This window comes from Protopterus annectens, chromosome 1.part1 (genome assembly GCF_019279795.1).
Source record: "Protopterus annectens isolate FY-2018-M chromosome 1.part1, PAN1.0, whole genome shotgun sequence".
Lineage (NCBI taxonomy): Eukaryota > Metazoa > Chordata > Ceratodontiformes > Protopteridae > Protopterus > Protopterus annectens.
Window position 1 is genome coordinate 668,251,156 of NC_056726.1, and position 13,277 is coordinate 668,264,432.

Genomic DNA, 13,277 nt, shown 5'->3' on the forward strand with positions numbered 1-13,277 from the left:
TCTTATAAAAGGATAACTGTGTTCCTCCTCTTAGTTTAATTTATACTGTAAAAGAGAAATTTTCTAAAAATGTAAATAGCTTTTAGATCTGTCCAAGCTACATTCCTCACATCAAGGCAGCACAATAAAAATGCAAAGAGAATGGATACTAATTCAAAGAAAATTAATTGCATACATTCATAAGATGTCTTTTTGATAAACCTGCTATTTAGAACGATTTTAGCAAGAATCACCACTCTCCAATCAAGCACACTAGTTTACCCAATAGTGAATCTAGGTTATCCAGAAGCTGGGTATTCCCATCCTTGGGGGGAGGGGGACATTTGCCTGGGTGATCCTCATTTATGATACTTATTAGAGGCTGGGTATATCAAGGGGTGGAATTTTACAAAAAGGGGAAGGGTGGAGGACATTGACTGATTTGTCATGGAGACAAGATTATATACCAGCATAGCCTCATTGCACGCCCGACCCTCAAACATTTTAGGTGAGTGTGGAGGGGAACGAGGAAGTAGGGCATAAGCAGAAACCCACTTTGGCAGCAATATGACACACTCCAGCAATGCCCTGATCTCTTCACTGGCCCCAAACTTAATTGGAATATGTCTGGCTAGGAGGAGTAGGTAGACTCGACAACAGAGACAGACACTATGGTGTGCTCATGGTTAGCTGCATGGGAGGAAAAAAAACAGAATTATCTTAACAAGTGCTTTGCCTTTTTAAAATAATTGATTATATGGTGTAAAACTTTTCAAATATCTTCTGTTGATGCTGAAATGTTTTGCATGGATACCTGTCTGTGATGTGCTGCTCATGAATACCTCCATGCAATTGTGCGTGAATGCACTGAGCATTACAGAAGCAACCTTTGCATCATTTACAGATGCTCTTTATATCATGCAATGGGTCTGGAGCAAAGTCCTAACAGAGGACTTAGGGTAGTCACAGGATGTGCTGCTTAAACCATACATCATTGCAAACCTGATTTGTTTTTAATACTTATCTTTTCTTGCCCGCGGTGGTGGTGGTGCTGCGGTAGCATTGTCACCTCACAGTAAGACATTGACCGGTTTGATTCTCAGCTAGAGCGTCTTCTATGTGGAGACATGTGTGAATGGGCGTATGTTCGTTGAAGGTTGTGCGTCAGGCCTGGCAAGCCGGTATGTAAAAATCAACTGCCAATCATTAGCGGACCGGAGTTCCGCTCTGGCAACCCCTAACCGAAAGACACAAACTTATCTTTTCTTAAACTTGCAACCAGTCTCACAATGGCAGAATGCAAATGTTCACTTTCAGCTCAGTTAAATAGATCTTTTCTTGTGTTGTTGTAGTTTACTACCATTAGAAAGACAGAATTTACCCAATGAGCCATATTTTATAGCATTTTTAGAAGTGGTGTATAATACTAATCAACTATTATTTAGCAAATGAAATTATTTTTTTTTAGTAGGCAAGGGCATTACAAAAACCTAAAATCTTACTCCATCTGTTTTGGAGTTTGTGCTGATTTATAGTTTATGACAAATATATGTTCAGTAATATTAGGTTATGCATTTTATTTTGGAAGAATGCAACAAGGTAACTGCAAGCATACTGCAGGCCTGATTGTAAAGAAAAGTAGAGTGCATTGTTATTCATTTTTTGTATTTTGTTACACAAGAAATTTAGATAAGCTATTCTGTGACTTCATGTGCAATGTAAGTGTTATGTCATTGACTCTTGCAAGTTGTTGTTGCTTTATATCAGAATTGACTGTGACATGTGTATAACATATTTCCATACACTTTATTTTTAGCTGTCAAAAATGGAATTTTTTACTTCAATGCATAAAAGAAATAAAACAAGCGTATTTGGTTTAACATGATTTGTGGACTATTTTTATATAATCTTTAGTTTTATATCTCATATCCTTCAGAATATTCTACCTTTTGTCATATTTCTAACAGCAGGTCATTTTACAATGAACACAAACATTGTGTTAGTTATTATCAGAGTAGTATTGATAGCTGCACCCATGAAAATGTACCAGACTGGATGCCCCAAATCACTACCGTAGGTCCTCTTTCATGTACATGTGACTTGACCTGGTAATAGTGAAATGTGGGCAGTACAGAAGCGTATAAACATCCAACATTATTTATAAAAAATCTGGCATGGTATTTAAAACATTCAACATTATTTATAAAACATGTGGCATGGCATTTAAAACATCCAACATTATTTATAAAACATCTGGCATGGTATTTAAAACATCCAACATTATTTATAAAACATCTGGCATGGCATTTAAAACATCCAACATTATTTATAAAACATCTGGCATGGTATTTAAAACATTCAACATTATTTATAAAACATCTGGCATGGTATTTAAAACATCCAACATTATTTATAAAACATCTGGCATGGTATTTAACTGTCAGCTGTACTGGTTAAGGTGATCCACAAATAGACAACACAGAAGCAGAAGGGATGCTAAGCCTTCGGTGCAGAGGCTACCAACGGTATAGTTTGTCTTCTGTAGTTTATTAATATCATGGTGATCATGTGCTATAATATCAAGAGAGGGTTTGATGTACTGGTTAAAGAATTTACCTCAAAGGTATAAGGTTTGAGTCTGACCTCTGGTTATAAGCTAGGCTTCTAATAGTCTGCAAACTGCTAGCCTAGTATTTACTTATAAATCTATATGCTGGTGTTAGGAAAATTTAAATGTTTGCTCTCCCTTGTGACATGGAGTTGTTATAGTAAGATGCTAACCCACATCTATCAATTTCTTTTATTCATTATATTAATTGGTAATTACAATGAGCCAATATGATGTCTTTAAAGTAATGATTCAAATTTCTAACATTCTATCATGCGCAAAGGACATGTTGCCATATACAAGGGCCTGGAGTGAAATGTAGCCAAACAGAACGACTAGCACTAAATGGGGTTTAGCTTTTCCAGATGATACCAAGACTAGACAGGACACTTCCAATCCTCATATTGTCTTTTTAGAACTCTTTGAATTCCAAAACAAACATAAATTAAAATTACACAAGATAAGTGAAATAAAACAACAGAGGTGAAGGTGGCTTTGCTCAATGGTAGAAATGTTAACATTTAAATGAGTGATTTTGAGTCATTTCCCAACTTGGAGGAAGTTGTAATATAATTATTTTACTGAAATATGGTTTAAAGATCCAAATGCTTATCACAAATTCCATTCACTGCCCATATCTAATGGGATGGAAGGTTGCATGTCAATATTTGTAAAACCACACCTGAAAGTCATAAACAACAACAAAACAACTCAGAACTTCACAACTAAGCATTTATTATTATCAATGTCAGTGATTAGAATATTAAAGAACCTACAGTACAGTGTCTAAGTTGGTTTTCTATCAAAATCCCTAAAGGAAGACTATTTTTTCATTAAAAGAATGAAAAACAATGTCAAAAATGAAAATAAAATTTGGACAGAATGTTGAATGTGATAAACACAACGATCAACATTCGACATGCCAGACTTCTGGTTTCAAGAGTCCATGTGTCCTTTTACATTTTAGCAGGTAGGCAAGTCTCCCTGCACCCCCATGTAGGGGGCACACCCTGTTTATTATATATACTAACTCCGAGATCACATTACAGTGAGGAAAAGGGTAAATTACTCAAGCCACACTATACCAAAATCTCCAGTCAAAACGTCAAGTTTTTATTAGTGAATGTATACCTACTTTCGTTAATATACACTCGACCACTTTCATTTCAACATTACAACACCTTAGAAACGACGCATTTGACCTACCAGTATTAAATTGCGTGCCTTGCAGAATTTTGATAGCAAACTGTCTAAGTCCACTACAGAGCATAAGGATTTTTTGACTAAGCTCTGAGATGCAAAAATCAGTGAAATATGATCATCATCAACATGTTGGATTTTAGCTCCCCCAAACACTGACTGGATATTTGGTTGTCATTAAAATGAATATGCCTAGATATTAATTGACTATGTGAATCAAAATACTTTGGAACACACAGAATGAAATCTAGCTAATGAAAATAATCCATGGGATTCATGAATAATTGTGTAGGCGTTGAGCGAAGCCTGCAAGATGTTTACATGTTAGTCCAATGAGCAACAGTGCTAATTGCATATGCATGCTTCTGATCATGCTAACTTGAATACAAGCTTATTTCTGTGGCTAACAATGATGTTGGCAGCCAGGAAACCGTGTTGAGCAGCATGAGCCCACACAGTAAACAAGCAAGCTTTTCTATGGGCAAACCTATTAAGTGTGTTCACGAGAACAGCATGAAGAGCTACATGAGGCAAATAATGCATACTGTACACAGGCAGGGAAAGTGTACTGAGTGTACTGTGTGCATAAATGCAACATATGAATACAGAAAGAAGTAAGAGCTAAAGTGAAATTGCAAGGGCATCTACAATATATGGGTTAGCAGGAAGGAAAATGTACTGAGGAAAATGTGCACAGAAATCACAGAGATGTATACAGAAAGATGTAAAAGGGAGGGTTAAATGTTAAATTTCTAGTAAGACAATTGATGTGAAGGTGCTTATGTCACAAAAACAACTTTGTAATAGTAAAACTTTGCAAAACATATGTCACAATAATTACTTGTGGTCACAATTCCTGAGCAAATGTAGGTAAATAAATGCAGACATGATATTATAGGATGTGACAGTTACAAAAAAATCACATTGTCACAGAGGAGAATTACATGGCATATGTATGTATCTCATTGGCATGCTGAGTTGAAATGACAGTTCGCAAAGACAGTACATACATAACAGGATATTTGCACAGTGTGCATTATGTCCATATAACATCTTGGGAAAATATGATGGGATCAGAAGCCACAATCTCCTTTTGCATGAATCAAACCCATGCCATCAATGTCAGCATTTACCTGTGTATTAACTGTGTATGGCAAAGAAATAGGTCTGACACATATATGATGAGGATCACCCTTGAAGGGAAATTATATACCTCAATATTATAATAGTTATGCATTCCATATTTTAGTGTGTGTGGTGTCACAAATGCAGGAGCAGAGTATAACATACATAATATCCATGGATTAGGCACCCCACCTAACATAGTTATTATGCCAACAGGTAACAGCAGATGCAAACCCCACACCATGATGCAATATTCCTCAGAGCTGTGTGTTATCAGCATCTGCCACAGGAAGTAGCAATGGGTATTGTGACAAACAAATGAAATTAATGTGTGAATTAAGGAAGAATCTCTGAGAATGAATGTCATATTGGCATGTCAGTCTGATGGCAATTAAATAAGTATGCTCATGTGCACACACATGGATGAGTCCTATATCAATGGTCCATGGTCAAGGATGGCTTCTCTGTATGCCTGTACACATACTACCCAAGAACTGGAGCAAACACATGTACATCACAGTATTGAATGGTAGCACTCTCACCATTACATTGACAGAACAAATGTGTACTTTCATGAAATCCAAAGCTATGTTTACATGTGTTCGTGTAACATATCAAAAGATTACAATGATGTGATGTAATGGTTGTTGTGTGATGTCAGTACATTCACAAAAATGAATCCCTAAGCTAGAATTGAATATCAAGCTATACAACTCCTCCAAGTAACAAGAAGGCTATTAATCACATTCATCACAGTGGAATTGTTATCATAGATGTTGAACTCCACCTATGTGAAGTCATTCAATCAGCTGTACTTTATTTGCCCATAACTTTTATCTGCTAACATTGATGGGGAAGCCTCTGCCACTCTATACATACAAAGCACATTTGCAGGGGATGTCTTTCCTGCAGAACAGTTAAGGACACACATATGCTTACAGTCACTCAATGCTGGTTTGGAAGACTTGCCTTGGCATTAAGAAAATCATCATAGTAGGATCAATGAATGTACCCTGGTATAAGTGCATGGTTATGTGAAAGCATTACATCATGTGTATGAACCAAGGAATATGTGTCCCTGTTACTACATTGAAAGAATCTTGCTGTATTTCAGACAACACTGCCTAATGCTAGGTATACCCAAACACAACTGTAGGCCCATGCTATTGTCACTGTGACATTTGAACAACAATTATGTCCAATGTGCATATAATTATATATCAGAACACATGCCTTACCTGGGTAACAAAATACATTACAGCATCTTATGTACTCAGTCTTGAGGAAGTGTTTCACTATAACTGTGATAGAACAAAAATCTATTTAAATGACAGCATCAGTCTTCAATACAGCATTTCCAAAGAAAATGTAGAATAAACTCGTCAAAGAAAATGACATCTACACCAGAAGATAGCATATGTGCATGACAACACTGTTAACAAGCACTGACTGCAAGCAGTGACATCTTGATTGTAACTATAAAGTTACATCACAGGCTAACGAAGGTTTTCTGAAATACTAGGGCAACTACAGATTAATTTGATGACTGTGACACTGCACATTTCAATGAATGACACATTACCATTGTGCATTACCATCATGTGACTGCTAAAAACTAGTTGCACAACACAAGCACATACTTCATATATGCATTTGCAGCCTGTTCTGCACAGTGAAAAGAAGAAACATACAACCACAGATGACAGTCATTCCCATAACCTAACTCCCTACTTATGTAGTGAAACAACATACATGCATATTTTTATTTATTTTTTATTTTTATTTTTATTTATCATTTGTTGACCGGGAAAGTCCGACTAGGTTCCACAGAGCCTGTTTTCAGTGGAGGCCCGGGGAGAAAATGCTCCAGATGCATGTCTTTGGAATGTGGGAGGAAACCGGAGTACCCGGAGGAAACCCACACGAACACAGGGAGAACATGCAAAGTCCACACAGAAGGCACCCCAGCCGAGAATCGAACCGGTGAACATCTTGCTGTGAGGTGACAACGTTAACCGCTGCACCACTGCGCCGCCCAAATAGAAATGGCATTAGTGGGGCTAGAACCCTACCTGTGTACATACAAAGCATACACTCTAACCACTACACTATTGCACTACATACAGTATATAATATATTGATATTATTGTATATTATATGCACACACCACAGGAGAAATCTGACTGCAAGGGAGCCACACTGCATCTTTGAAAGGATGACATCAGCTGTGCCATGCAAAGGAGATGTGTGTGCAAAAATTACTTCTACAGCTATGTGGAATTCTAAATGTGAGATGTGTGTGCAAACATGTTTTCTACAGCAATGCAGAATGTTGTCAATACTAAGAGGTGTAACACACTCTGACATCCACTTACATTCACACACACACACTCAGGAGAGTCCCACTGCTATATTTGAACTCCCTACCTGTCAAATGACACAATCTACATACAAGTGCATTATATGCACATGCCACAGGAGAAGACTGACTTCAGTGGTTTGAGAGTGCATTATTGAAATGATGACCTAATCAGTGTTTTACAGACAGTATGCTTTTGTGGACAGAGTGAAAAAGGGATGTGGGCCATGTAAATATTTCTCATGAGTTGGAGTCAAATGAGCATCCCTGCTGAATTAATCTTCCAGTGATGCAATGGAGCCACCATCACACATACAAGTTGATTGCTGAGAGATTAGGACCCCCTGCCTATCAAGCTATACAATCTCAAAGACTCTGTACTTGACACAGGCACCACCACAGAACTCTTGCTTTGACTGTGTAAGAGTGCACTTTACAGAAGATGACATCAGAGTTGTATTGCTAAGAAGATGATGTTGACAAAAGGGTCTGACATTGATGGGAACATACACTACAGTGTAAAATTTATTCCATGCTACTATTATATTAAGGCCAGCAGAAGTTAACGTCATATTTACACAAATCCATACACACACACACACACACACACACACACACACACACACTCACACACAAGTTGACTGCTGGGAGATTAAAAACACCTATCTATCTAGTTATGCAATCTAGAGGACACAGTACTTAACACAACCACCACTTAACACAGAAGTCAGACTTTCATAGTGTGAGAGTGCAAATTTATACAGGATGACATCAGTGTGGTTTTGCAGAGAAGAGGATGTGAGAAGAGTCTGAAATTGATTTGAACTCATCCTGCAGTTTAAAATCATCTCCAGGCTACTACTGTATTGTAGACAGCAGTACTTAAGGTCATACCTGCACAACTCCATATACACAGACACACACACACACACACACACACACACACACACACACACACACACACATTGACTGCTGTGAGATTATACCCCCTACCTATCTAGTTATGTAATCTAGAGGACACAGCATTTAATACATGTGCCACTGCAAAAGTCTAATTTTTCACAGTTCCAGGCTACTACTGTATTGTGGCCAATAGCAGTTAAGGACATGTCTGCACAGACACACACACACACAAACACACACACACACACACACACACACACACACACACACACACACACACACACGCACACATACACACACTGCTGTGATATTAGAACCATATACCTAAGTATGCAACCCAAAAGCCACAGTACTTAACACAAGTGCTACAGCAGAAATCTGACTTTAAACTTTGACAGTGCAGTGTGGATGGGAATAGCTTCTCATTCTGTGTCAGAGAATTATGATATTGAAGGTTTTGTGCAAATCCATATTGCTGATACGATGGAATAAGTTAAATGTTATGCTCAATAAAACATACATACTGCTGACTTAATGTCAACTATGCTGTCATTAATGTATACTGTAGAACTATAGTGATTGGTCTTGTATAAATGAGGCACACACACTTGTGAAACACAGGACGGACACTGAATCATTCATTCATGGGTTTGACATAATGGTTAAAATCTTCAACTTATAGACACAAGGGACAGGGTTTGAGTCTAACCTCAAGTTATTGGCTAGGCTTAAAATGACCCTGCAGGGCAGTTAGCCTAGTATTCACCTATAAACCAATGGTAAGTAAAACTTAATAGTGCTGATATTAGTGATGGTATGTGCTCATGCATGGGGAAAATGGCCTGTCAGTATTAAGCAATACATAATGTTCCAATGCATCAGAGAAAACAAAATATGATTTCTGTGCATCAAGACTGTATGGTGTTGTATATCATTTGTAAGTGTTAATGCTGCAGTACAAAGCTGACTGCCCAGAATGAAGTGGCCAATTAACTACACAGCTCACTGCATTTCACATAAGTTTGTTACACAATTGCCATGCAATGAAGTAATATCATCCAGTAGCAGTACTTATTTTTGTTACAAATCACTTCCATAAGTGCAATGCTGAGAAACATAGTTGTGCAAAGATTGGCAAAGTGTTAGCACATGCAAGGTGATACTCTGATGTGTTGAAATGGGACTTTGAAGTATCAGTGTTTAGTGGTGCTCAGTGGTGCCACCTGGCAAGCCAAGCACGAATAATCACAGAGGAAATAGTGTGGTTCTGATTACATTCACAACAGGTCTGCTTTATCTGCACATGTTGCATATATGCTGCACATGTTTTATTATACCTTTCAATGTTAGTGTCAAATCTCAGTTCAGAAATGAAGTGTTGTGATTGCATCCCTCATATGCACAATGGTATGCTGAAGGAAACCGAGAAAAGGTTAATTTGGTGTGCCTTCTACAGTGCAAACAGCTTTAGTGGTGACATGTGGCCGGCAGCACTCTGGACAGTACTTAGTGGAGAAAATTCACCTGTTAATGACATAGTTTTCTCTGTGGCACAATGTGTAAACTCTCTGCACTAACTAAAAAAACAGTGTCGAAGCAGAGTTCAACTCCAGTACACTGATGATTTAACAAAGAGTGTTAGAATGTGATTAGAATATTAAACTTTTTTATTATGACTTTACGAATACCTGAGAATGACTATTATAAATATTTTTCAGGGCAAAATTGTATATGTAAGAGCTACTGAAATAATTTTTCTGCCTACTATTCTTGAGACATGCTTCAAGGGAAATCACAAGTTAACTAGGTGTACAACGGGGTGTAAGGCAAACACTCACTACATTATGCAATATCACTTGAAGTGCCATTTAGCATGACTTACTACAGTTGCTTGTTGTCAGACATTGTGCAAATACTGAGCACTACAACTGATAAAAGAGAAGGGGCTTAGAAAGATACACAGCCAATTCATTCACAGGAAAAACATTTACAAAAGCAGGCAGTATGAGTTTCATCTAATGCTGGATACAAATGTTGTCAAGAAGAAAAATTATGTCTATAGACTTGACCCCAGAAGAAAATTCTACTTTATACATCTCAATGTCATACCTTTGAAGGGACAGTGATTTCCTATGTAGCCAATGGAAGATGTAGCTTTTATTATGCATCAAAGAAATGGCAAACAGAAAATGCCACAGCATGACATTTACATCAAACAGCCTAATGAATAGTCAACAGGACAAAGGGGTAAGGGAGGAGGGGTGAAGATAGACACAGATATAGAAACACATATGAAAGGGTGCTGTTATGGGTCATTAATTTGCTTGTATCTATGGGCATGGGTATGTTTGTAAATGACTTTTTGCAACAGTATTCAAAAATCCGTTCATGAAGGTATGTTCATGGACAAAATTTAAGATATATGTCATTAAACATGTCATAGAAGTATAATTTTACAGTAAGAAATAATGTGACATACATCTGGACTTGAACCCTTGATGGCCAAAAAAACAATCTTCAGACATCTTAGTCATATGCAAGTCAATTGTGAGACACACAGGTGTCCCTCTCACCAGGCTGGGCAAGGAAAAAGTCATGGTCAGCTGTCTATCAGGTGCCAGGATCCACCACATCACACATGCACTCAAGTCTCTCAACAACAAGCACTGTTATGACTCAGTCATAGTCCATGTCTTTTTTTATTTAATTATCTCTTGTTAAATAGGCAATTTTACATTTATACAAAAGTAATCAAACTGTATTACCAAATTAATATTAATAAACATTATACTTCACATATATTGCTATATGTACCCTATAACCTAAGCAACATTAAATAAATTATTGAAATACTGCCCCCTTTTTTAAACAAGAAGCATCTTTATTAAACCATCACTACAACATAAGCAAGCATACATTTATATAAATGAAAACTATACCGACACAATCCTAGTTGCAAGCATTTCACATAACAAGCCAAACTGACACACTCCCAGTTGCCAACATTATACATCACTTATAATCTACCAAATCATTTTCACTCAGACATTGCATAGCTCATTTAAGTCCTGCTTTTTTTAAACCTCATTCCTACCCTGTATGTATTGTTCCCACAATTCCCATTTTTTTTCCTATGTAGTTTGCGCCTACCCTTTTCTAAAGATCTCATTTCCAGTTGTTTTATTTCTGTTACTATATTCACTACTTCTAATATAGTTGGTTTAGATTTTGATTTTCTAGTAATTGCTTTTATAACAGCCACCATAATTAGACACAACAAGGTCTCACCATGTCTAGCATAGCTCAGAAAAATCGTCTCCCTCATCACACCAATCCGCCCACCCAACATCTCCAACAGTGCATCCCACAGGGAATCCTTGAAGTCTAAACCCACCGCACTCCCAGAAAACATGTTACCAAGTACATCTTTCTTCCCTGTCACACCTCTAATATTTGATATCTACCTGAGGAAAAATTTTCTGGAGTGTCCATCATAGTCCATGTTGGCATGAATGACTTGAGACGTACCTCATCATACTATAGGAGGAGAAAAATATTTGAGCTCTGATTATGTGTCTCAGGTAAGTATGTCCCAAGCCTTAAGCAGCATTTTACCTTTGCCTAGATATATATTTCAATACAAACAAAAAAGTATTGACTTCAACAATTGGCTTAGTTTCTGGTGTCATTTAAAGGGTATCCAGTATCTGTCAGCCTGGGATGATATGATCAACCGACCTCAATGCTTTGCCAGAGATGTTCTTCATCTGTCATGCCTGGGATCTGAGTTCCTGGCTAAGGCTCTTGCTACCCCCATAGTGCCTTTTTTAAGCAATATCACAAGAACAAAATTCCTGACATAAAAATACCCTCTAAAAACAACCTCAAGGTTATGCTGCTAAACGCTAAGAGTCTAAACCAGAAACTGCACTCACAGGAAACAGTCCTCACCTTGGAAGATGCCGACATTTGTGCAGTTACTGAGGCCTGGTTTAAGGATGTAGAGAGCACCCTAGCTATACCAGGTTACATTTCCTTCCACACTTTCAGACCACAAACTGAAGGCATGAGAACTAAAGAAGGTCATGTATGAATATTCATTAAAGATAAATACAACTCTAGATTAGTTAAACAGTACAATTCCCCTCTTCATGCCATTGCCAGCTATAGGACCCCCTCCATGAATCAGGACATCCACTCAGCCTATCTGGATCTACTTGAGTCAATCAAGATTCAACCAGACACACTGGTTTTGGGTATCTTTAATTACCCATCTATTGACTGGGTAAATTATACATGTTCTAACTCACTTGTCCAAAGGTTTCTGGACTTTGTTAACTTCAGCACCCTGGACCAGCTGGTTATCACACCCATAAGGGGCTCAAAATCCTGGATCTGATGCTCCCCAACATGGGGGACCACTGCACCACCCCCAGTGTGTGGCCATCCCTGGTAAGATCTGACCACAAATCAGTCTCACTAGAAGTAACTATAACACAACACCCCCCCCCCCTTAGCAACAACTAGACTAAAACACTTCTCTAAGACCAATTACAACCGCTTACGTGACAGCATACAGTAAATAGCTTCATAGCGCCTCCCCCCACTGATGGAACAGACACCTATGCTAAGTTATACACAAATGCTTTATATGAGCACCTGTACAATTGTATTGACTCTGCCATGTCTGATAAAACTAAAATGAACCTGTCTGGTGGACAGCTGCCATTAAAAGGCTATACAATATGAGAAAGAAATTATTGTCTAAGAGTAAAAAGGAATGGTCTCAAAACTGGAAACACTCCCTCCTCAACTTAAACAAGCAAATAGGACTCCTAGTGAAGTCCTCCAAAGCTAACTATGAATCCAAATTAGCTTCCCTAACTAAAGATAACCACAAGTCATTCTTTAGTTACATCCATAACCTCAAAGGTAAGGTCCAGATTTGTTTTGAAGTCATAGTTATGGTACTATAGATACAGAACCTGTGGATATAGCAAACCAGCTGGCTGACAGGTTCAGTGAAAACTTTACTCCCCTGTCCCCGCCACATATACCCAAAGCATCCCTAACACCTGTCTCCCACCTAATATCTCCAAGAAG